This window comes from Aedes albopictus, chromosome 1 (assembly GCF_035046485.1).
Source record: "Aedes albopictus strain Foshan chromosome 1, AalbF5, whole genome shotgun sequence".
Taxonomy (NCBI): Eukaryota; Metazoa; Arthropoda; class Insecta; order Diptera; family Culicidae; genus Aedes; species Aedes albopictus.
This window is the reverse complement of record NC_085136.1, coordinates 225318228-225343908: the sequence shown is the minus strand read 5'-3', so window position 1 is coordinate 225343908 and position 25681 is coordinate 225318228. Positions and strand designations below refer to the sequence as shown.

Here is a 25681-nt window from a genome sequence, read left to right as displayed (position 1 = left end):
GGAATTGCATGAACCATTCAAATTTTTTTTAGGATATTCCAAACTAATCAAACTACCTACTCCGAAAAGCAGGTCCAAGTTTGTTATAGTCGTCATGTATGTTTTACAAGATAATGTTACATAATCAACTATGGTTATCGAACCTACTGGAAAATTTATATATTTTTACTTCTGGGATATTCAGCGTCGTCCAAAATGTTCTGGAGTTTAGTCCTTGACATCTAATAAGTATGAGATACTGTAAGTTATATACGACCAAATTCAGTGATATTTGAGTTGCTGCAACCAGCATAAGTGGTATAAGTCATGATGAATAAAGTTTATCACGGCTTGTCCGATAAGGGCTGATCTCACGATAAAAGCGTGCATCAGATGCTCCCTTTGTTTATAATGCAAGCACTGTGCGAGACGTCGCGTCGCGTCGCGTCGAGATCATGCGTCAAGATAGCAACGGCCAATTAGATTGTTCGCATCTATTTTCATTGTCGCTGATTTTCTCCCACCTTCCGAGAGGGTAACGATTAGGGAGGCTGTGCTGGGAAAAGGTGCTACGGATGACCGACCATAGTATTGAAGCCGGTGAAATCAATGAGTCGTAGACCGTTCTCGTTCGTCAGCTGATGGTGGGCGTTGAACTCTCCATACGTTGGCGTGAATTCTTCCTGGCCTCTCCTGGCACATGTTTTCCATTTTTTTTTTGGGTCAACAAAGTCACTAGAAAACCTTGCATGGCAGATTACTCTCCTAAAATAATGACAATTTCACGATTATGCGGATGCTTATGTACTTAAGAATGTTTCTTACTCAATTTGGTGTTAAGTGGTTTTAGCGTGTACCTGATCGTTAAAGTCTATACTCGGGTCTATCTGTCCGTAGAATGCGTCTTTGTTGTCATCAGTGTTTCCACGTTGACTATGCTAAAATTGAAGAATCTACCCTTCATCCTCAACCTGCAAGCTATTTGGTCATGGTCAACCCACCCCCACTTCCGTTCCCAAATTGGTATGTTTAACGACTAATTAGGTCTAACAGAGAATCTATGACAAAAGGTCGAAATACATAAGGTCGAAGGACAAAATAGGAGAAAAGGTTAAATAGACTAAGGACAAATTGGAAGACATAAAAAGAGATCCGAATTTGACAGAAAAACGACAACTAAAATTCAGATAAAAATAATTGCACCACTGAATCAGAAAAGTTGTTCTACAACTTCATAAAAAAACATTATTGAAAGATAGAAAAGTGTCTACTAAAACTTGCAATAGCTCATATGCACCAATTTTTTATCGCATTGCAATTCAAAATAGATGCCCATTAATGACAGAATATAATGTTATTTATTAAAGTTAAATGTGGACAATATTCCTTGAAAGAACAGCTTTTGGGTAGAAGAAGGATGAACCATAGATGGAAATATTGTTATTTGAATCTCCAATAATTTCAGCGATTTGATTGAACCAAAGAGTCTATGAATTAGAAAAGAACAAGCCTCTGGGTATCATATGAGCAAACAAAATGAAATTATTGACCTATACAGTGTAATTGGTAGGAACTGTCTATCAATCCAAAAGGGGTTGATCATTAAACACAAATAATCAATGAATATTTCTGCAGTATAGTTAGGAAGAACAGCTTTTGAATGAAAGAAGGCAAAATTTCTGATTAAAATATAAGTACCTATAGAGTCAATAATTATTTCAGCAACAAATCTTGAAAGAACAGCCTATAAATTTAAGAAGGAAAAAATCCTGAACAATAAGATCAAATTAAATTGTCAGTAAATACTACATTAACACAATTTGAAAGAACAGCCTATAAACAAAAGAAGGAAAAATTTCCTATAGAAATGTTAGTGGCTGAAATGTATATGATTTCTATAACAACACTATAATGTTTCTCTCAATGAGCAGCAACAAAAGCTCATCAAAAATATTGTCTTTTAAGTTTGACACACCAGTGGAGCGGACCTGGTGTGGTGGTTAGAACACTTGACTATCACGCCGAGGACCTGGGATCGAATCCCACCCCCGACATACTCACAAAATGTGGGTTCTTCCTTCGGAAGGGAAGTAAAACGTGGATCCCGAGATGAACTAGCCTAGGTTTAAAAATCTCGTTAATACAGACAAAAAAAAAAGTTTGACACACCAGCTGGTAACTAAATTTGTTGTTCATTCGACCTCTTGTCCATCCGACCTTTTGTCCCATTCGACCTTTTGTCCATTTGACCTTTTGTCCTTCGACCCTTTGTATATCGACCTTTTGTCCGTCAACCTTTTGTCCTTCGACCATTTGTCCTTCAACCTTCTGTCCCAAATCCCTAACAGGTAGATACTATTTACAATATTTACAGTTTTTACAAATTTCATTATCCCGACGGTGGCTGTATGCTAGTAGAGAAAGTAGAAGATTTGAACAACTTACTCTACTCAGTCAGAAAGCAGAGAGCACGTAGTATTTGCGGTCCACTTTCATCAGTTTCTGCTTCAGGTCGATAGGGAGATATTCGGTCGATAGCAACTCCAATTGTACCGCGATTTCGTGGTACTGGTCGTGCAGCTTATCCAACCGCTTTGCCCACGCTTCCACTAGCAGAGCTTGCTTCGTTTCTGATTCATACTCCTTGACGTATCGCTCCAACAACGCCAGCGAATCAATGATGTTCGATTAATTCTTCTGTAGTTCTTCGGCCATTTTCACTTTGTAACATCATACATCACATTTAAGACAAGACATAATCAACAATAGTACGCCACAATACTCGGTTTGTGGCTGCCGCTCTCCATCCTCGGTCGCGCCCAATGCTCGACAGGTCATGCTCCGCCTGGTCCGCCCATCGTGCTCTCTGCGCTCCACGCCTTCTTGTACGAAACGGATCAGTAGCAAACACCAGCATTGAAGGGTTGATGCCCGGCATTCTTGCAATATGCCCTGCCCACTGTGTCCTTCCGGCTTTGGCCACCTTCTGGATGCTGGGTTCGCCGTAAAATGCAGCGAGCTCGTGGTTCATCCTTCTCCGCCACACACCGTTCTCCTGCACACCGCCGAAGATCGTCCTTAGCACGCGTCGCTCGAAAACTCTGAGTGCTTGCAGATCGTCCTCGGGCATGGCTCATGTCTCGTGTCCGTAGAGGACCATCGGTCTTATTAGAGTTTTGTACATGGTACATTTGGTGCGTGGGTGAATCTTTTTCGACCGCAGTTTCTTCTGGAGCCCGTAGTAGGCCCGACTGCCGCGGATGATGTGCCTTCAAATTTCACGGCTCACGTTGTTGTCAGCCATCAGTAAGGATCCGAGGTAGACGAATTCCTCCACCACCTCGAAAATATCCCCGTCTATCGTAACATTACTACCCAGACGGATCCGGTCGTGTTCGGTTCCGCCTATCAGCACGTACTTTGTTTTTGAGGCATTCACCACCAGTCCGACGTTTGCTGCTTCGCGTTTCAGGCGGGTGTACAGCTCTGTCACCGTTCCAAATGTTCTTGCAGTAATGTCCATGTCGTCCGCAAAGCACACAAATTGACCGGATTTTGTGAAAATCGTTCCCCGGCTGTTGAGCCCGGTTCGTTGCATCACACCTTCCAGAGCGATGTTGAAGAGTAGGCATGAGCGTCCGTAACCTTGTCGCAGTCTCCGGCGAGATTCAAATGAACTAGATAGTTCACCCGAAACCCTTACGCAGTTTTGCACACCGTCCATCGTTGCTTTAATCTGTCTAGTCAGCTTCCCAGGAAAGCCGTTTTCGTCCATGATTCTCCATAGCTCTGCGCGGTCGATACTGTCGTATGCCGCATTGAGGTCGATGTGTTGGGACTTGGTATTCACGGTATTTCTGGAGGATTTGCCGTACGGTGAAGATCTGGTCCGTTGTCGACTGGCCATCGATGGAGCCGGCTTGATAACTTCCCACGAACTCATTCGTTTTAGGTGACAGACGACGGAAGATGATCTGGGATAGCACTTTGTAGGCAGCATTCAAAATAGTGATCGCCCTGAAGTTCCCACATTCCAAATGGTCGCCTTTCTTGTGAATGGGGCAGATTACCCCTTCCTTCCACTCCTCCGGTAGCTGTTCGGTTTCCCAGATCCTGACTATCAGCCGATGCAGACAGGTGGCCAACATTTCTGGGCCCATCTTGATGAGTTCAGCTGCAATACCATCCTTACCAGCTGCTTTGTTGGTTTTATGCTGGTGAATGGCATCCTTAACTTCCCTCAGCGTGGGAGTTGGTTCATTTCCGTCCTCCGTTGCACTGGCGTCGTCATTTCTTCCGTTGCCGTGGGCTCCAGTGCCTACGTTTTCCACGCCGTTCAGGTGCTGCTCGAAGTGCTGCTTCCACCTTTCGATCACCTCACGTCCGTCCGTCAAGAGGCCTCCGTCTTTATCCCTGTATATTTCGGCTCGCGGCTCGAGACCCTTGCGAGATGCGTTGAGCTTCTGACAGAACTTCCGTGATTCTTGGGAACGGCACAGCAGTTCCGTTTCTTCGCACTCCGCTTCTTCCAGGTGGCGCTTTTTCTCCCGAAAGAGGTGGGTCTGCTGTTTCCGCTTCTGTTTGTAACGTTCCACGTTCTGTCGAGTTCCTTGTTGCAGCATTACCGCCCTCGCTGCGTTTTTCTTCTCCAGAACCGTTCAGCACTCTTCGTCGAACCCAAGGGGTAGTCACTCTACACAGTGTGCCTTGGGCACACTGGGCACACCAGTGCACCATAGACTAGTGGCACCGGCTGGCACAGTTTAACATTAAACTGAAATTATGAGAAAATCATCTCAACAAACTTTGAAATCAGGAAAAATGTCCAGCTGTCAAAACGTGAAAGTCGCTTCGGCAAGAATTTGTCTTATTCACATTTCCATTGGTCATTTTACATTATTTTCTTCACATTTTAGGTTCAAAAACGATAATCAACATTACGGACTGTTGCCTATACTGGTTTGGTGCGGTTTGGTGATATGAATTTGTCAATCGGTCATCATATGGAGACTACGTCGTTGCAGCATTATACTTCATCCCCACGAGAGGCTCGTGAACACATAACTCCCACAAGAGCCTTTGTTTGATCAACCTCTGATGTTGCCTTAATTTTAAGAATTAAATCGTCTTTATCTCGGAAACGATGATCGGGATATTTTCAGTTTGGAAAACATTTATTCCTAATGTCAATCAAGTCAAAACCCCGAAATACATTATCATTTTATCATCAGGTCTAAGGTTCACCTCGAAGGACTACCATCTATTCTATCGTTACAGGTCTTCACCCGTTACCCCTACTACCCTTTAAGGTCATAGTAAAAGTAGTAACTCCAAATCTGTCCTAGAAAACATTACGAGAATAACCTGTTCCGTATTTCGTACTAACAGTTCAACGTACGAGGACTTAAGTTTCACCAGTTTTGTTCTCTTGTTATGTGGGTCAAGGGGATCAAAATTAAACTTAAAAATATTGCCAACTAAACTGAATTATACTGAAATTTGGCCGACAAAATCCCTCATGAGAAAGTAATCAAAACTACCGAAAATACTCAAGTTCTTTCCTCCCGATTAGTACGTCCTAGAACTAAGCTATTTAACCGGACTGTCGTGACATGAGAACAGGAGATTTGGGCAATTCCGTAAAAGAAAGTGATGGGTTTGGCAGTTTCTTAACGTATATTTTTGAGGAATCTAAGGGCATCATGCTGTAAATAGATATTTGCTCCGCTCCTAAACATAAAATATAAAATAAATAATTTTAATAAGGAAATCCAAAATATAAATAAACAGAAAAACTTGCAGAAGCGATTTTCATGACAATGGGCATTTTTTCCTCGTACTCAATGTTTGCTGAGATAAGTTTATCATGTTTTCAGTTCAGTGCATCCGCCATTATGGCAAGCGAGGAAAGCTGGTCCTCGGCACCTCAGCACACTAGGGCACACCAGTGCACACTGGTAGGCACATTGAAAAAACGTTGGCACAAATGAAGTGTGTAGAGTGACTACCTTGGTCGAACCATTCGTTTCGTCGATTCCGTTCCACGTACCCGATGGTGCTCTCGGCTGCGTCGATGATGGCTGCTTTCACTGTACCCCAGCAGTCCTCTAGGGCTGGTTCAAATATTACGTAAGGCTAAAGGGGGAGGGAGGGGGTCTAGTGCTGTGTTACGCTCCATACAAAATTTCAAAATTTCCCATGCAAACATTGTTACGTGGGGGAGGAAGGGGGTCCAGAATTCATTTGTTTCGCGTTACGTAATATTTGAATGAACTCCTAGAGGAGCCTCATCGAGCTCGCCCTCGTCTGGCAACGCGACGAGGGCGCATGCTGATGCGACATCCGGTTGTTTCAGTCGCTCTAGGTTGTACCGTGGCGGTCGTCGGTACCGTACATTGTTGATGACGGAGAGTTTTGGGCACAGTTTGACAATCACATAATAGTAGTCCGAGTCGATGTTGGCACCACGATAGGTCCTGACGTCAATAATGTCGGAGAAGTGCCGTCCGTCAATCAGAACGTGGTCGATTTGAGATTCCGTCTGCTGTGGTGATCTCCAGGTGTAACGATAAGGGAAGCTGTGTTGGAAAAAGGTGCTACGTATGGCCATGTTTTTGGAGGCGGCGAAATCAATGAGTCATATGCCGTTTTCGTTCTTCTGCTGGTGGGCGCTGAACTTTCCAATCGTCGGACTGAGCTCCTCCTCCTTGTCTACCTGAGCGTTCAAATCTCCTATGATGATCTTGACGTCGTGGCTTGGGCAGCGATTGTACTCGCGTTCGAGCTGCGCGTAAAATGCGTCCTTGTCATCATCAGTGCTTCTGGAGTGTGGGCTGTGCACGTTTATTATGCTTGTTACGCCGGGATAGGAAGGGTTCGTTGCGTGAACGCGGCCTTCCCAGTTTGCGATGACAAGCAGTGCCAATGACTGTCTAAACCTAGGGCGCTGACATGTTAGATGTATATAGCTACTCTTGAATGTTGATAGCAAAGTTTATTGAAGTGGATTGAAATTATTGCGTAAAATAGTAGGTAATCTAGTTAAATCATATATTCACCATCCAAATAAAATGTATATCTACTGCAGGCCTAGAATTGTTGCTGGAGAAGCAAGGTCTGAATCCTCGATTAACGTTAGTGAGCGAGTTGATACTTACCGTGAGTAGTTATGTGGCACTGTAGATGCATGTGCTAATTGTGTAGTTTCGTTGTAGGGTATTAATTGTAGGGAGATTGGATGGTTCGCAGGCAGGATTGTTGATTGGAAAACTGAGTTTGTAAGTAATGGCAATGAATTATGTATTATGCCCTGGATTATATGATTACATCGCAATTTGAATTAAATATATTTTTAGTTTTGAGTGTGTCGAACAGTACTCCAAGAACAGTTTTCGATATGCTGCCCCGAACTCCTCCCAACAATACTCAAAAAAACTCATCACAGGATGCGAACTACCCGTGCTGTAACGAAGATGATCAGTATGATGCAATGGTGCAGTGCAGTCGATGTAAAAGGTGGCACCACTTTTCATGTGTCGGAGTGGACCAAAGTATAGCGGAGCTTGTTTGGTACTGCCGTACGTGCCTCGGTGAGGACGTATCCGCTCGTGAATCGCTAGGCCAGCCTGGAGTCAGCCGTGTGCAACCACCACGTGCAGCTAAAAAGGGTAGTATTAAAGAGCATACCGGTAAGCAGTGTACGCAGAATATGGCACCGCATGCGAAAAATAGGCAACAAAGAAGGCACGGCAACAACGCTTTGTTTTTTTGTTAGCAGATAATGACAAAATCGCTCTCGAGTTTGTTCACAACAAAAACGGTAGGAATATTTGTCTTGTTCTATTCGCATCGTGATTTTCGCATTGTTTTACAACTTAAACTCGACTCTGAGGATGGCAAGAGTCTTAATTCGTCCAAATGCTCATGCATTCGATGATGTGGGTCGAAAATTTCAGAAGAAAAGCCGAAATATTGGCATACGCATGGCAAGCGATATTTGTTTTATTGCTCTCATCGTTTGACATGCGTTTGTTGCGGAGCGCCTTTGTTACCGACATGCACCGCTTAGGACAAAGCGTTTGTTTTTCGGCGTGATCCGTTTTTCGTACCCTGCCGGTAAGTCAAAGGAAGATCAGAAGAAAATCGTTGAAATAAAGGATTCTAGACACTCTGTGAAAGGGGGGACAAGTCAGGCAGGGCCGTCCAGGACGGGGGGCGAAATAAACATTGATAAAATACCAACCGATCCCTCGCACGGTCGCAATTCCGTTAGTGGTCGAAAGTCGTGTTCCGACAGTCACAAAAGTGGTAGTAGTAAGACTAGAAGTTCCAAGCGGGACATGGCGATGAAACGAATTGAAGAAATGAAGGAGAGAAGTCGCTTGGAAGCTCTAGAAGAAGAAACCCAGTTGAAAATGTTAAAGGTGAAGCAAAAACAGATTGAACGACAACGTCGCGAGTTGGAGGAGTTACAGCAGCTTTCTAAGCTGATTGAAGAAGAATCCGAGTGCAATGAAGATCTTGAGGAAGCAGCAAAGAGTGATACTAGCTACATCGATAAGGTACAAGGATGGATGAACTCATGTAATGCTGTAGAACCTGGTAGGTCGAGGCGGTCGAATATCGCTTCCGATGTTGACGTCAGTCAATTCTCATTGTTATTGCCGGATACTAACGTGAACAAAATGAGACGAATGCGTCAAACGCAGCAAAGGAGTTCCAGCGTGGTAGTGGGACCAACGGCGCTTCAGATTGCTTCACGACAGGTGTTCCCGAAAAACCTGCCTGCATTCTCAGGTCAACCGCAAGACTGGCCGCTGTTTATAAGCGCCTATGAACAAGCGAATGCATCGTGTGGATTCACCAATGCAGAAAACCTCGTCCGTCTTCAACAGTCGTTGCAAGGAAAGGCAATAGAAATAGTTCGGAGCCTGTTGCTGTTACCCGAAAACGTGCCAATGATCATCGAGAAGCTTCGTCGCCGCTTTGGTAATCCCGAAATTTTGTCAACGATGCTAGCACAACGAATTCAGAGACTCGAAGGACCAGATTCGGATAACTTGGAGTCTGTGATCGAATTTGGAAGTGCAATTGGTGAATTCATCCAACATCTAGAAGTTTCCAAACTCAGCGACCATTTGAAGAACCCCATATTAATGCAGAGCCTAATCCAAAAGCTGCCACCGTGTTATGCCATGCAATGGGTTGAATTCAAACGAAATTTCCGAGTGGTTGACCTGAAGACCTTCGGGAAGTTCATGGAGGATCTGGTTGATAAGGCATTAGAAGTGACGTTCGAAAGGATTGAAATAGGCTCTTCAAGAAGGCGTGAGAAACCAAAGGCCAAGGTTTACACTCATCTAATGAAAGAGGATTACGAGGAAAACTATGTCAAAAATAACCTGTTCGACAAAATACAGCCTACATCGGTACAGAGTTCTCAAAAAAAGGACTTCAGTTGCTCTATCTGTGACGAGCCGGGTCATTTAGGACGGGATTGCCGAGAGTTCCGGAACACAAGCTTGGAGCGTAGGTGGATGATGGTGAAGCATATGGGCCTGTGCACGCTTTGCATATTCAACCATGGGAAATGGCCTTGCAGATCTAAGGTGCGTTGTGAGGTGGACGGATGCAATGGTTTACATCACACATTGCTGCATCCTCCGATGACCGAAGGCGCCAATATGGAGGCACGTTGTAACAGTCACACTCTGCCGAGTAAAACCGCATTGTTCCGCATAATTCCCGTTACATTATATGGGGAAAACAGAAGATGCAACACGCTCGCCCTTGTAGATGAAGGATCGTCTACGTCACTGATCGATAATGAGATAGCTGAATTTCTTCAGTTGAACGGGCCTCGGGAACCATTTGAAATGCGTTGGACAAATGGAGTCAGCCGTACAGAAACTCATTCAACAAACGTTGAGATGAGGATTACCGGAATCGATCAAAGAAAGGAATTTGAACTATGCGTGGCTAGGACAGTTACCAAGCTAGATCTTCCGGCCCAACAGTTGGATGCAGATGAGCTAATCGAAGAGTTCCGACATCTGAATGGAGTTGAAATACAGAGCTATAAGCTAGATACGCCGAAGTTGTTGATCGGGATTGACAACATGCACCTTATCGCTCCGGTGGCCTCGCGTATCGGACAAAAGGGACAGCCAGTCGCTGTTAAATGCAAGTTGGGTTGGACAATTTATGGTCCGAGGCCGAATATACTGTCAGATGTCCATTTTCTTGGTCATCACCGATGTGCTTGCGACGAGTGTAGTAAAGCGGACCAGGACTTGAATCAAATGTTACGTGACAACTTTCAACTTGAAGCCGTAGGTGTTTCCCCAGTGCGATTGGAGTCAAAAGATGATTGCAAGGCTCGAGAGATTCTCAAACGGACTACAAGACGAATTGGTGACCGATTTGAAACCGGACTTCTTTGGAAAGATGGAGCACCGAATTTTCCTAAAAGTTACGCGATGGCGTATAAGCGAATGAAGAACATAGAAGCTCGATTGGACCGGAATCCGAGCATCCGAGAAGTACTGCAGAAGCAAATTGACGAGTATGTGGCCAAGGGTTACGCGCATAAGATCACGGAAAGTGAAATGACAGAGACACCGCCGGAGCAGTGCTGGTACTTACCCTTGAACTACGTCGTCAATCCAAAGAAACCTGGAAAAATAAGGATGGTGTGGGATGCAGCAGCGAAGGCGAACGGTGTTTCGTTCAACGAAAGCCTTTTGAAGGGACCAGATCTGGTTGCATCATTGTCCGGAGTAATCAACGGATTTCGAGAGCGAAAGGTGGCGTTCGGTGGTGACATTCGAGAAATGTTTCACCAGATTTTGGTGCGACAGGAAGATAGACAGGCCCAACGTTTCTTGTTCAAATCAGATGTCAACCGCGAACCGGATATCTACGTGATGGACGTGGTTATTTTTGGTGCAAGCTGTTCTCCCTGCTTGGCGCAGTTTGTAAAAAATCTCAATGCTCAAGAGCATCTACAGGATTATCCAGCAGCCGCAGACGCCATAATTCGTAAACATTACGTTGACGACTATTTCGATAGTGTAGATACGGAAGATGAAGCAATAGTACGAGCTAAAGAAGTCAGGAAAGTGCATGCAGACGCTGGCTTCGAAATACGGAATTGGATGAGCAACTCACCGATAGTTTTGGAAGAACTCGGTGAAGCGGAATCAAAAACGGCAAAGTCATTTGATGTAACTTCCGAGGCAGAAAGAGTTCTGGGAGTTATGTGGCGACCCGACACTGATTCGTTTGTATTCTCTACCGAATTCTGAGACGACTTGAGGCCTTACATTCAAGAAGGAGCATGGCCTACAAAACGAATCGCTTTACGCTGCATCATGAGCATGTTCGACCCGAAGCAGTTTCTGGCACCGATCTTGATTCACGGCCGTATCTTGATGCAGGACTTATGGCGAAGTGGCATCGGTTGGGATGAGAGAATTGGACCGGTACACTATGATCGTTGGCTTCGATGGACAGAGTTGTTTCCCCTAATAAATAATATAAGTATTCCTCGATGTTATCTCGGACGACTGAGTTCAACTGCATATGAGACAATGCAACTGCATGTATTTACGGACGCTGGAGAGGACGCGTATGGATGTGTAGCCTACTTCCGATTTGCAGATGGAGAAAGTGTGCACTGTGCATTCGTGGAGGCAAAGGCCAAGGTAGCACCTTTACAATACCTGTCTATTCCGAGGAAAGAATTGGAAGCAGCTGTACTAGGAGCGAGATTAATGAAGGCGATAAGTGAAAATCACTCAGTTGAGGCGAAGAAACGTTTTCTATGGACCGATTCGAACGCAGTTGCATCGTGGGTGAAATCGGACGTGAGGCGGTATAAACCATTCGTAGCCCACAGAATTGGTGAAATATTGAGTATTACAAGTCCGAACGACTGGCACTGGGTGCCCACAAAATGCAATCCTGCAGATGACGTTACCAAGTGGGGACCGACAACACAAATAAGTTCCGGTAGCAGATGGTTTTGTGGCCCAGATTTCCTGAGGAAACCCGAAAGTGATTGGCCTGCGCAAAGATGGAAACCGGTTGAAATTGAAGAAGAACTACGAGCTAGTGTGCTACTTCATGATATAGTTTTGCCAGACGCGGTGTTACCCAGGATAAAACACATTTCTAAGTGGAAGGTGCTGGTAAGAACGGTTGCATCAATCTACCGTTTTGTTTCCAATTGTCGGCGCAGAATAAACAAACTACCAATCGAGGCGCTACCGACCTTGAATAAAGGACCTATGAAGATTCCAGGAGAGCAAGTTCCGCTGCGACAGGAGGAGTACCAGTTAGCGGAAAATTTTATCTGGCGTGTAGCACAAGGAGAACAGTTTCCAGATGATGTGAAAACGTTGATAAAAAATCAAGATCCATCCATTTCCCAGCGAAGAATGGTGGAGAAGAGCAGTCCTTTGTACCGACTGTCGCCATTCTTAGATGAACACGGAGTCATACGAATGGAAGGTAGAACTACAGCGGCGGACTATGCAACGTTTGATGTACGGTTCCCGATCATACTACCAAAGGAGCATATAATTTCCAGAAAACTAGTGGAGCGGTACCATCAAGAATGTGGTCACGGTAGTCGAGAAATGGTGGTAAACGAAGTACTTCAGCGGTTCTACATTCCATGCCTGAGATCTTTGGTTGACAGAATTGCACGAGATTGTGTTTGGTGCAAGGTTCAAAAGGCGAAGCCTGCGGTTCCAAGAATGGCGCCGCTTCCAATATCTCGGATGGCAGTGAGAGAACACCCATTCTCATACGTCGGTTTGGACTATTTCGGTCCGGTGGAAGTTGTTGTAGGACGAAGACGAGAGAAGCGATGGATAGCGTTATTTACGTGCATGACAGTGCGTGCTGTGCACCTAGAGCTGGTATACAGTTTAACGGCACAGTCGTGTGAAATGGCGATTCGCCGATTCGTAAAGAGACGTGGGAGCCCGGTTGAGATCTTTTCCGATAACGGAACCAATTTTGTGGGAGCTAGTCGAGATTTAGCTGAACAAATCCGATCCATAAACTCGGAATGTGCTGATACGTTCACTGGAGCCAGGACGAAGTGGACGTTTAACCCACCATCAGCACCCCATATGGGAGGCGTGTGGGAACGCATGGTTCGATCCGTAAAGGAAATCAATGGCAGTATTTGCACACGGAGAAAGAATAACGGATGAAATTCTACAAACAACTCTGATAGAAGCAGAAAGTTTGATTAACTCACGCCCGTTAACGTATGTTTCTACCAACGTTCAAGAGGACAAGGAGGCACTTACTCCAAATCATTTTTTGAGGAGTTGTTCTTTGGTGGATTGCATGCCATCAAGGAACTCAATAGAGCTGGCTGATAGACTACGGAGCAGCTATAATCAAGCACAGTATTTAGCAGAAGAATTATGGAGGCGTTGGCAACGAGAATATCTTCCCATGATGAATCGGCGGACGAAGTGGTTCGATGAACGGACAACTGTGGCCATTGGAGATCTAGTATATGTTGCTGATTCAGAAAGGCGAAAAAGCTGGGAGCGCGGAGTCGTGGAAGAAGTGTTCGCAGGAAATGACGGAAGGATACGATCCGCAATGGTACGTACTAGCACAGGAATGAAAAAGCGAGCGGTAGCAAAACTAGCTGTACTGGAGATCGGAGGATAAAAGTGGTAAGCGCAGTGGTGATCACAATCGACAACAGGGCTTACGGGCGGGGGAGCTGTTACGCCGGGATAGGAAGGGTTCGTTGCGTGAACGCGGCCTTCCCAGTTTGCGATGACAAGCAGTGCCAATGACTGTCTAAACCTAGGGCGCTGACATGTTAGATGTATATAGCTACTCTTGAATGTTGATAGCAAAGTTTATTGAAGTGGATTGAAATTATTGCGTAAAATAGTAGGTAATCTAGTTAAATCATATATTCACCATCCAAATAAAATGTATATCTACTGCAGGCCTAGAATTGTTGCTGGAGAAGCAAGGTCTGAATCCTCGATTAACGTTAGTGAGCGAGTTGATACTTACCGTGAGTAGTTATGTGGCACTGTAGATGCATGTGCTAATTGTGTAGTTTCGTTGTAGGGTATTAATTGTAGGGAGATTGGATGGTTCGCAGGCAGGATTGTTGATTGGAAAACTGAGTTTGTAAGTAATGGCAATGAATTATGTATTATGCCCTGGATTATATGATTACATCGCAATTTGAATTAAATATATTTTTAGTTTTGAGTGTGTCGAACAGTACTCCAAGAACAGTTTTCGATATGCTGCCCCGAACTCCTCCCAACAATGCTGAAGTTGAAGAATCGGCCCTTGATCCTCAACCTGCACATTCTTTCGTCGATCGGCCACCAATCGATCACGCGCCTCTGCATATCACCCATCACGATGAAAGCTGTTCCCAGCTCGCGTGTGTTGCCGCAGCTCTGGTAGATGGTATGATTACCTCTAAACGTTCGCACCATGGGTCCTGTCCAACACACCTCCTGCAGCGCTACGATGCCGAACCCGCGGTCCTTCAGTAGATCGGCGAGTATGCGGGTTCTTCCAATGAAGTTGAGAGATCGGCAGTTCCACGTACCGAGTATCCAATCGCAAGTCCTTTTTGTTCGCTGGGGTCATTGCCGTTGTTCTCGGTTCGTTTTATTCTGTTGCTGATCTTCCGTTACAATGTTTTTTTTTACGGATGGCTCGTAGGGCCTGACCCCAGCCCCCTACTTTGCGGAGGACCATAGTGCACAGTTGAGCTTAGACTCCTTCCCTGGCACTCGGATGTTGATCAGCTGCCCCTAACATGGGGATCAGATGCTGTTGTGAGCCGCTCCTCCTGGAGAACAGACGCTCAGGTTTGCCGAAGCGAACCCCCCTCCCTACCATGTCAGCCTACGGCCAAAGTTCCCACCGGGGTTGGTTACCCGATCTTCCCTAAGGTTGCTCATAGTTTCCGGTCGGTACCACGAGGAGATAGGGATAGGAGTTGCTGGGAAGAGGCTAGTGGATCACAATGGGATCTGAATTGCGCAGCATACCCAGCCTTTACCGTGACACTTTGTAGCATCACAACTGGTTATTATTTCACCATTGTTCTCACCTTCGATTTGCTCGTTTTCAACACTTAACCGTTGTTAACCGTGATCCGGCTTTTTTGTGTTTTTTGTACTAATTAGGTTAGGTCTAACAGTTAGGCAATATTTACAATATTTACAGTTTTCACAAATTTTATTTAAGGACAAAGGACTAACAGTTCGACAAATAACAGGTGAGTATTAAGCAGGCACCCTTGCGCTTGAGAGACACATTTTTCGTGATTGAGGCGGTTCATAATCAATGAACCCCAGGTAGATAGACTCAAAAAGAATACAAATAATCTTAGGACTTTGTGAAATGTTATTTGAGATTTAAGGGTTTAACTGTTCAAGTCAAAGATTACCATTTATTTTGTTCTCGTTGCTTTATCATGCTGCAAAAGCCAAGAATGTCACGTTTTACAATTATTAGAGGTATTAATTCTTAACTTACGTAATGCGAAATTCGAGGAGGTGACTAATTAGTTTTAAAGGGAGCTCGGTATTCTTGGCAACCCTATGGTACCAAGTTATTACCCCTTTTATTCCAGAAATAATCTCATAAAACTGTAAAACATCACTGCTCTAAGCTTGTGCGTTCATTGATTGTTTCATTTTTTAAAGCCGGCTCTAGAGAAGACAATTGCATTATAGGTGGAGCTACCGGGTTGAACGTGCATCTATGTATCTACTACACAATGACATGCACGGGTGAGCGGACGGACGACACCGCGGTGCAATGTTCAAACGTGATATTTATCGAAATATTTAGGTGCCTAATAGCCGCGGCAGCGTTGTTACCTATTCTAGTCGTGGGAGCGCGCACGCGGCTAATGTGACATCACATTACTTATCCGCCAGTATGTGCCTACTTAGAGCCAGTACCTACGTACTACTCTAATCTAATGTGCCGCAATGATTAGACTTGAGAGTGACATGCTGGTTCAGTGTACCGTACATCCGATAATTTGAGAAAACACAATTTTATAGCATGCAAATTTTCGTGTGACGATGGAGTGACGTGGCTGTTTGTGGTTTACGTCGATACAGACTATGAACTGATATGGGGTATTTCAAGTTTAGTAAATCAATACATATTATTCACTGTTTTACAAACAACTAACGAGTTTTTATCAACCAGTATACAACACTGTGTTTTTGTGACACAGGAGCGGAAATTCATCCATTGGAACCGTGAGGTTGGGACTCATTTAGCGTCGATCCATCTTCTCTGCACTCATGGTACCCGAAACGCCATGAATTACAGACTTCTGAATAGTGAATACCTACAATGCACGTTTCTTTTTCCCGCGGATACCCAAATCATCATTGCGACAAACTTCTCAATGGCTCAAACGCTATACCAACAACTGCGGATGGATTAAGATTAATTGAATGAAATTGCTCCACATAATACCGGGGAACGGTGAACGATAATTTAATAATGTTGGTTGCGTAAAAAATAGACACAAACAATCGCGCCCGCCATCATTAGTTCTACTGAGAGTAGATATGGATGGCTTGATAGTGAGTGAAAAACCACTTTTGGCTGCTCGGCCTTGAAACGAGTGCGGTAGGTATGTTTACAAGATTGGCACCACCGAAAAGGGTTTGCACGACAGCCACTTGCGCGAGTTTGTTGTCCTGTCGTCGTCGTTGATAATACGGTTTATCCAGATTTGTTCCGGCTGTTTACGGAAGTGCGATGTGGGTTTGCCCAAGGGATGGCTTGCTTGACAAAGATAGACGTGATATGAGTAGCTTATAGACAGCGTTATTAGTTTTGGATTTGAATATCATTTTGATTATTCAGATACGTCAGATGAAGACAAATGATTCCATTAAAACTATAAAGGTCGCATTAAAATTCATGTCAGCGAAAGCAATTACATATACTAGGAATTGACCGGAATAGGCTACATGGCTGTCTTATTGTTGATTTATATTAACTACATATGATCTACTACATGAGTACAGAATGGCAGTTATATTGATTTAAAATTTAAACTACTAAAAACAGCAGGCTTCGAGGCATAGTGGACATCTGATGTGAAATGAACTGAACACCCATCGAATTAAAAGAATAATATAAATAAATGTAGAACAGTCAAACAATCAGTCAGTGCACTGATAAGTCACACTTTAGTTGTCTTTTTATCAATAGTACAGAAAATAAGGTTGTACGAGGATGTCACTGTGTTTGTCGTGAAAATAGCAACGTGAGATGCCATTTTTCAAACTTTCATCGTTTCAATGATTGATAGGGTAGAAGCTTCAGTTTTGGCCAGCCCGGAGTTTTGGCCATAGTGCGGTATTGAGCCTGTTGCGATCTAAATCGGCGTAAATTTATTTTTTACTAGTAGATCCTAATACAATATGATGATTACAGCTGTGAAAACCACACATTTTGATTAAAAACTGGAAGAAAAAAATATATTTCCTTAAAAAATCTGCTCCCATATATCTATTTTGGCCAGGGTGCTTCTAATTTGGCCACTCCCATAAGAAATACACGTGATTGGCCAAAATAGAAACCAAACTTAAGAATATGGCCAAAACTGCGGCAGAGCTTCTATTTTGGCCAGTGCCACTTTTAATACAAAAATCAAGTATTGGCATAATTTCTGCATTTTTCCATCAAAATATAGATTGAAACCTTTCCTTTGACGCATTGGTTGTTTTCATAGGATTTTTGGTTATTTTTATAAAAATGATTTCCCTTAGACTGGCCAAAACCGGTGCCCGCACCCTAGTCTCATTTTTAAGGTATTCAAAGTGGTAACATCAACTAAACAACATTTGCTTGATACTACTACAGAAATATTAATCGATTTTCACAGTTGGTTCGTAAAATGCAAGTCGCGCAAAAAGGCCATCTGCCATGGGGTAAGATGTCAATTAGTCCATTTTTCGGGCATTGCAGACCCCGTTTCCCTCCTCTGTCACACTTTTTCGTATATTTAGCACTTTTATTGAAAGCCCTGTCCTCTAAACGATCGTCGTAATATTTGAATGATTCCTAACATGAATACCGTTGGCACCAACAACCATGCGCCTCCATGTATTTCTCAATATGCTTGAAAACACATATGGCTGATAATAATGTCAAGCAAGAAAAACCGGAAATTGACGATTTTTATTTAAATCAAAATATTTTCCGTGGCTTTGCCTGCCTGGTTTCTAGAAGGATGTTTTCTGCAAAGATATCTTGATACCATTCACCTATAGTAATGATCAGATCATATCACAAACCATATTCAGGAATGCCTTTATGAGTTGGGCATTTTAACATTTCCCCTCTCCCCTAGTATTTAGTACTTTGATCCCATATATCGCACGGTGTCAAAATTTCGGTTATTATCGAACATTCATGTACCTCAGATTTTTCTTCGGAAATGATTAGTATTTGGGCTATATATTCAGAATCGGAAAACTAGAAAATATTTCATCGGTGAAAATTTTTCCATACATTTTGTATGGGACGTTTTGTGGGCTAAAATAGTAGAGTAAAGTGGGGCAAAAGTTCGAGTGGGGCAAGAGTTTCTTTTGAATTTTTTGAGCTCAATTCAAATCATTTCTTTCGGGTGTCAAGGTTGTTCGAAGCCTTTTTGAAAAAGAGTCTTTCACTCCAAAAATTATGAAAATTGATAAATATTTCGAAAAGTTATGACAAAATGTTGGTTTTTGATCAAAAAATTGTAATACGCGATGGTCCCACCAACGCATGGAATAGAATTGTAATAAAATCAAATTCGATATTTTATTTTGGGGCGTAACTAGGTATATTTTGAAGATGCTTTAGCATGTATAACTTTTTGCAAAAAAGATTTGTAAATCGTATTTTATACATAGTGGGGCAAAAGTTCGAATTGTGGGGCAAGAGTTCGAGTCATGTAGCAACTTTAGGTAAAAACCTAAAATTCTGAAAAATGTACATATTATCTCTAAAAATGATGGAATTAGTATGAAAATTCGATCAAAGTTGAAAAAAAATGTTGTTCCATCTGAATTTGACGGAAAACTACTAATTGTTGGTGTAGTAAATTTAACCCTGATTTGGGTAAAATCCAGATCGAACTTTAAAGTGTATTTCAGTTCCAACATCAAATATTAATAGGTTTTAGGTATTCAGATTACCAAACTGTCTAAATAGTGTGCTACGGTTAGTGAAATTCCACAAACACTAGATTCGAACTTTTGCCCCAGTGGTGGGGCAAGAGTTCGAATTAGACACACACATACAAAAAATGTTGTAGAGTAAAGTGGGGCAAAAGTTCGAGTGGGGCAAGAGTTTCTTTTGAAGTTTTTGAGCTCAATTCAAATCATTTCTTTCGGGTGTCAAGGTTGTTCGAAGCCTTTTTGAAAAAGAGTCTTTCACTCCAAAAATTATGAAAATTGATAAATATTTCGAAAAGTTATGACAAAATGTTGGTTTTTGATCAAAAAATTGTAATACGCGATGGTCCCACCAACGCATGGAATAGAATTGTAATAAAATCAAATTCGATATTTTATTTTGGGGCGTAACTAGGTATATTTTGAAGATGCTTTAGCATGTATAACTTTTTGCAAAAAAGATTTGTAAATCGTATTTTACACATAGTGGGGCAAAAGTTCGAATTGTGGGGCAAGAGTTCGAGTCATGTAGCAACTTTAGGTAAAAACCTAAAATTCTGCAAAATGTACATATTATCTCTAAAAATGATGGAATTAGTATGAAAATTCGATCAAAGTTGAAAAAAAATGTTGTTCCATCTGAATTTGTCGGAAAACTACTAATTGTTGGTGTAGTAAATTTAACCCTGATTTGGGTAAAATCCAGATCGAACTTTAAAGTGTATTTCAGTTCCAACATCAAATATTAATAGGTTTTAGGTATTCAGATTACCAAACTGTCTAAATAGTGTGCTACGGTTAGTGAAATTCCACAAACACTAGATTCGAACTTTTGCCCAAGTGGTGGGGCAAGAGTTCGAATTAGACACACACATACAAAAAATGTTGTAACTCAAAATTGAAAAGACATTTGGCGTAACTTTGTTCAGCAAATTTTTAGCTCATGGATGGTAGAATCATCACATGGTATGCATTTATTTTTATCTGCTTCGAGTTCTTGAAAAAAGTTGAATTTTCAACTAAGGTCGAACTTTTGCCCCACCTTACTCTAATTATTTATTTTTAGTATGGGAAATAGCCAAAAACTCAGCTAACTCAAATTTTCCCCGATAGAATATTTTCAAACTTTGCATTTATACATTTTAGCCAAAATTCTAACATTCTATGAAGAAAAATCCGAGGTACATGAAAGTTCGCTAATAATCAAAATTTTGACACCGTGTATCGTGTTGTAGCACGAACATACTTTATGCTCAAAGCATTCAGTAAGTTTCCATCACGAAAAAAAAATCTGCTCCGACTGGGAATCGAACCCATCACCCACAGCATGGTCATATGCTGAATACACTCCGATCTTAATTTACGTTCGTTTGTTTTACGCTGAATCGGTTAACGTGCATTTTTTTTTCATTCAAAATTGAGATAAAAATCCATTTCCATCATCGCTATAAATCTTGAATAGTTTTCTGAAATAAACATATGTAAAGTTCAGTAAAGTTTGAGGGGACAACAAAGGCTAACGTATGATTACTCATGATATTATTATTTCTGGTAGATGGCAGCACTGTTCAAATACAATCATATAAGGTACGCCGGAGCAAGTTGAATTGGGTGGAGTAAGATGAAACAAGATGTTATCTAATGATGATAAGCGATTTGAAAGTCAGAACACATAGTTTTTTTAATCAAACAAACTTTTGGCGAAGGATAACTTCGCGTTTCATTTTGCCCCACCCAATTCAACTTGCTCAGTATCTCATTGCGAAATGTTTGCATGTCTGAATGTATGAATGTCTATAATACATTAGACTCTTCATCATAGTAACTTTATTTTATTCTATGGTACATGAATAGCATTTACTGTCCTTCTAAAAAGCTTTGCCGAAGACAAAGCTGTGATAACTGAGAGCTTCTACTGATGAGTGTATATTGCAACTACTTTTTCATAGCGTCTGTATCGGACAAATTTCCAACTATGTTAGTTGCCATTGTATGGCACACTGGAATCTCTTTTTATGCACCTTGCTTAAACCTGCAGGAAGGTTTTCGGAGCTGTTTATAGACGTTTCAGATGTGTTTCAAGGCACTTCAGGGGCGTTTCAAAGGGTTTCCAGGGTTTTAGTGATGGTATCTCTAAAAATACTCTAAAACATCCTTAAATGCTTCCAATATTCCCGTAAACACCCTCAAACCCCATGTAACGCACCTGAGACCTTCCGAAACCTCTGAAAACATCTTCGTAACGCCTCTGAAATACACTGAACATTTTCTTAAATTTCCTGAAATGCCTCCTAAATCGCCTAAAAACCTCTTATGTAACGCACCTGAGACCATCCGAAACACCCGAAAACGTCTTCGTAACACCTCCGTAACGTTTTTGAAACCCACTGAAAATCCTCTGAAACCTCCTGGAATGCCTCCAAAATCCCCCTAAAACTCCCTCGGACGCCATGTAACATACCTAAGACCCTCCGATACCTCCAATCAGTGCTGAAAATTTCATTTCGTCATATCTAAATTCAATCACCTACAGCTCATTTTAGAAGCTGAACCTGAGAATATGGTATATGAAAAACTTGTGCGTCTAGACTAGTGCTGCAAGAAAGTCACGGAAAAACAGCTATTTTCTGAATATTTAAGGTAAATGTCAAGGCATACCTTTGAAAAATGCCAAATGATATTCACCGTGAATATCATTTGCATTTTTCGAAGGTAGTCCGTGACATTTACCTTAAATATTCGAAAAATATCGTTTTTTCCGTGACTTTCTTGCAGAGCTGGTCTATCCGCACAAGTTTACCATATATCATATTCTCCGGTTCAGCTTCTAAAATGAGCTGTAGGTGATTAAATTTAGATATAACGAAATGAATTTTTCAGCACTGCCTCCAATAATATCTGGTATCGCCTTCGTAACGCCTCCGAAATCCGCTGAAACCTTCAGAAACTTTCTTATATGCTTCCAAAGCTGAGATACCAGATGAATTTTGGTATCACTTGTTCAAAAATCTGAATCCCATAAAATAATTCTAATGAAAAATCTGTATCCTATCCAAGAAAAATCTGTATCTATATATATAAAAATGCAGTGGCATACGTGGGACCGCGCATAACTTGCGAACGGAAGGTCCGATTTTGGTCATTTTAGTTTTGTTCTATTAGTTTTCACCCAAGGAAGGTTTTTGAGGCTACTAACGGCCAATTTGTTTAAGCTAAGTGTTGTTAGAAGTGCGAACCGAATTCGGCAAAAAACATAACTAGTGTTCAAGAAGTCGATTCCAACGTTTTTTAAATAGTTTTTCGGACGGATTATGCTTCCACAAAGCCTTTCAAAACGAAAGCGATTAACACCCCTAATTCCCTGAAGAAGATGTAATACACATCGAAACGTCGGATGAAGGAGAATATCTGATCGTTTGATTGCAATTGCGACTGCCACGCCGAAAATTCCTCCCAGGTGTCCAGATACCTCAGTCGAAAGCTGCCTCCAGATAAACCTGTATAGATGGCATCCCTGTTCCAAAGTCTCCCTAAAACCCACTTAGACGCCACGTAACGCACTTGAGACCCTCCGAAACCCCGAAAACGTCTTTGTAATGCTTCCGGGAGACTTTTTCGGCTTTCAGTCTTTAGAGCGGTCAGAACTAAAGCATGTTTTCTACGCCCGACGTTTCGATTGTATATTCAATCTTCTTCAAGGGTTCTATAATAGAATTGGACTGAGTTACACTAACAAAGATACACATAATTACATTTGCTTACAGAAAAGTTTAGCTCTTTGTCTGGTGGATTGTTTTTGGTCATTCTCGTCAAGCTTTTGGTGTTCGTCAATTTCCTAAAATTAATTTTCAAAACGAACACATTAGACATCTCACAATATTCAAAATATAACATTCACTAACTATTTTACTGGACAAAACGGAAAAAACTTGGCAACGGTTCACTACTTTGTCTTGTTTCTAACTATTCTAACTATTTTACGATTTCAACCGTCATTTTGTAAAACTATTCTATAGAAGTGGGTCAAATATTGGATGCAAGTTTAGTGGGTAAATGTCTATTGGGTGTCATTGTCATTGTCAGTAGTGTTCGTCAGATTATTATTTGTCTGTCTATCATTCGGCCGACAACAACCATCGCTTCGCTTTGGACCGTACGGAGATACTAGACTCACATCGACGGTGCTCCGCTCTCCCTGTTTTAGAAGTGTGCCATATAATCAACACCGAAAAAACAGTAAACAAACGAAGCGACTGTGATAGTTTAAGTACAACATATGCAGGAATTTTACATACACTAAGGACAAAAATCAAAACAAATCATGTAGATAGACAGACAAATAATAATCTGACGAACACTACTGACAATGACAATGACACCCAATAGACATTTGCCCACTAAACTTGCATCCAATATTTGACCCACTTCTATAGAATAGTTTTACAAAATGACGGTTGAAATCGTAAAATAGTTAGAATAGTTAGAAACAAGACAAAGTAGTGAACCGTTGCCAAGTTTTTTCCGTTTTGTCCAGTAAAATAGTTAGTGAATGTTATATTTTGAATATTGTGAGATGTCTAATGTGTTCGTTTTGAAAATTAATTTTAGGAAATTGACGAACACCAAAAGCTTGACGAGAATGACCAAAAACAATCCACCAGACAAAGAGCTAAACTTTTCTGTAAGCAAATGTAATTATGTGTATCTTTGTTAGTGTAACTCAGTCCAATTCTATTATAGAACCCTTGAAGAAGATTGAATATACAATCGAAACGTCGGGCGTAGAAAACATGCTTTAGTTCTGACCGCTCTAAAGACTGAAAGCCGAAAAAGTCTCCCGGTACGAACTCCCAGCAGTCGAAAGCATCCAAGTTAATTGTAATGCTTCCGTCACGCTGTTGAAATCTGCTAAAAATCCTCTGAAACTTCTTGAAATGTTTCCACAATCCCCCTAAAGCTCCCTCGGACCCCATGTAACGCATCTGAGATCCTTCGAAATCCCTACAACGTCTTCGTAACGCCTCCGTAACGTTTCTGAACTCTGTAAAAGCGACATGACACCGCTTCCAAGGTGTCACAGCCCAGCTACGAGTGCCTCGGATACATCAAGAACGATGCCAGTAAGTTCCTGATTATGGTATACAAACCCCCCTCCTCCCACAAACCCTTACGTAATTAATGGCCAGCCCCCAATGGACATGCATGATAATTGGCAACTGAGGTGGTACACGCTTAGGTAGCTATGCATAAGTGAGCTGATGACGCTGATCCTCTTAGTAAGGTCGGGTGACACTTACTTGAAACGGTGAATGGGCTAATGTCGACGCTGTCTTCCGTCCCATAAAGCCGTGGCATGGCTTTAAAGTACGTTCCTGATCTGTGCTCAGCTTAGGAAACTAATTGGGTGGAAGTAGGTTCAGATGAACATTCTTGATTAGCGCTGATACGGCTCTGAGCCCAGCCCTCATAAGGGCCTCCCTGCTTGCATAGATAACCACCAGGATCCTTGGCGACTACTTCACTTGCAGTGTGGGATAGTGGCTCTAAGGGGGACCCACAGGCATGACTTCGAAATCCATTAATTATAACAACTACGTCGAGAGTGGAGTAGCGGAAGGAGCGGCGTTGAACTCGTTCGAGGGTGGAGGTTTGGCTAGATCGTCAATACGAGGGGCTGGTGCACCCACACCAGCGAGCAAAGGAGTTCAAGTTTTAGAAGTAGAACAAGCGCAACACAATGCGGCTCAGCGCCGGTCGAGGCAGTTCAGATGACCGGTGCGGACCTCAAGCGGGGCGCTGAACCGCAATATGAGCGGGCTACCAAGCCGAAGGGGGGGAAAGGGGGCGGCCAGCGCGAGTAACTAGCCGATTGCTAAAACGCAAAGGGCAGGGAACCCAAGCCCCAGCAGGCCAACCCTAGAAAGAACGGAGGCCAACCGGACCAAGGGAAAGAGAACCCTTGAATTACGGTAGGAAAAAAGAAACGGGTGATAACTGTGAAACCAGCCAGCAAACGCGAGCGCAGCAATGCGCTGGTCTTCAAAACCGAGCCGGACACGTACGCCGAGGTGCTGAAGGCCATGCGAGGTGAAAGTCGCCCATCACCGCTGGGCGCAGATTTTAAAAGCATCCTGCACAGAAGAACTGGAGAGATGATGCTAGTGCTGAAGAAGGAGGCGGCCAACAAAGGCACCTCCTACAAAGCACTAGCCCAAGAAGTACTAGAAGAAAAGTGCAGGTAAGAGCCCTAATGACAGAGGCAATCTCCAGTGTAAAAACCTGGACGAGATTGCCGACGCAAAAGAGCTCGCAGCCGCACTTAAACAGCAGTGCAAAATCTGCAAAATAAATGTACCAAGTGCATCGATCCACCTGCGGGCCCGGCTGGCAAGCAGATTGCCACGGTCAAGCTTCCCGTAGGGGAGCCTCGCTTAGTATATATGAGCCGCCAATGGCGTGCTTCGAATGGCATAAGTCGTGGGCGT

At 42.7% G+C, this 25681-nt stretch overlaps 1 protein-coding gene and 1 long non-coding RNA gene across 6 annotated transcripts in view; both read left to right on the top strand.

The window, feature by feature from the left end:
* The window catches only part of LOC109415404 (probable peptidoglycan muropeptide transporter SLC46), a 75747-nt gene that overhangs the window by 15011 nt on the left and 35055 nt on the right, over positions 1 to 25681 (top strand). The window lies entirely within an intron of this gene.
* LOC134285496 (uncharacterized) lies at positions 6833 to 8095 on the top strand. Its single transcript, XR_009996422.1, has 3 exons — positions 6833 to 7007; positions 7067 to 7137; positions 7194 to 8095. It is a non-coding gene; the product is annotated as an uncharacterized LOC134285496 (long non-coding RNA).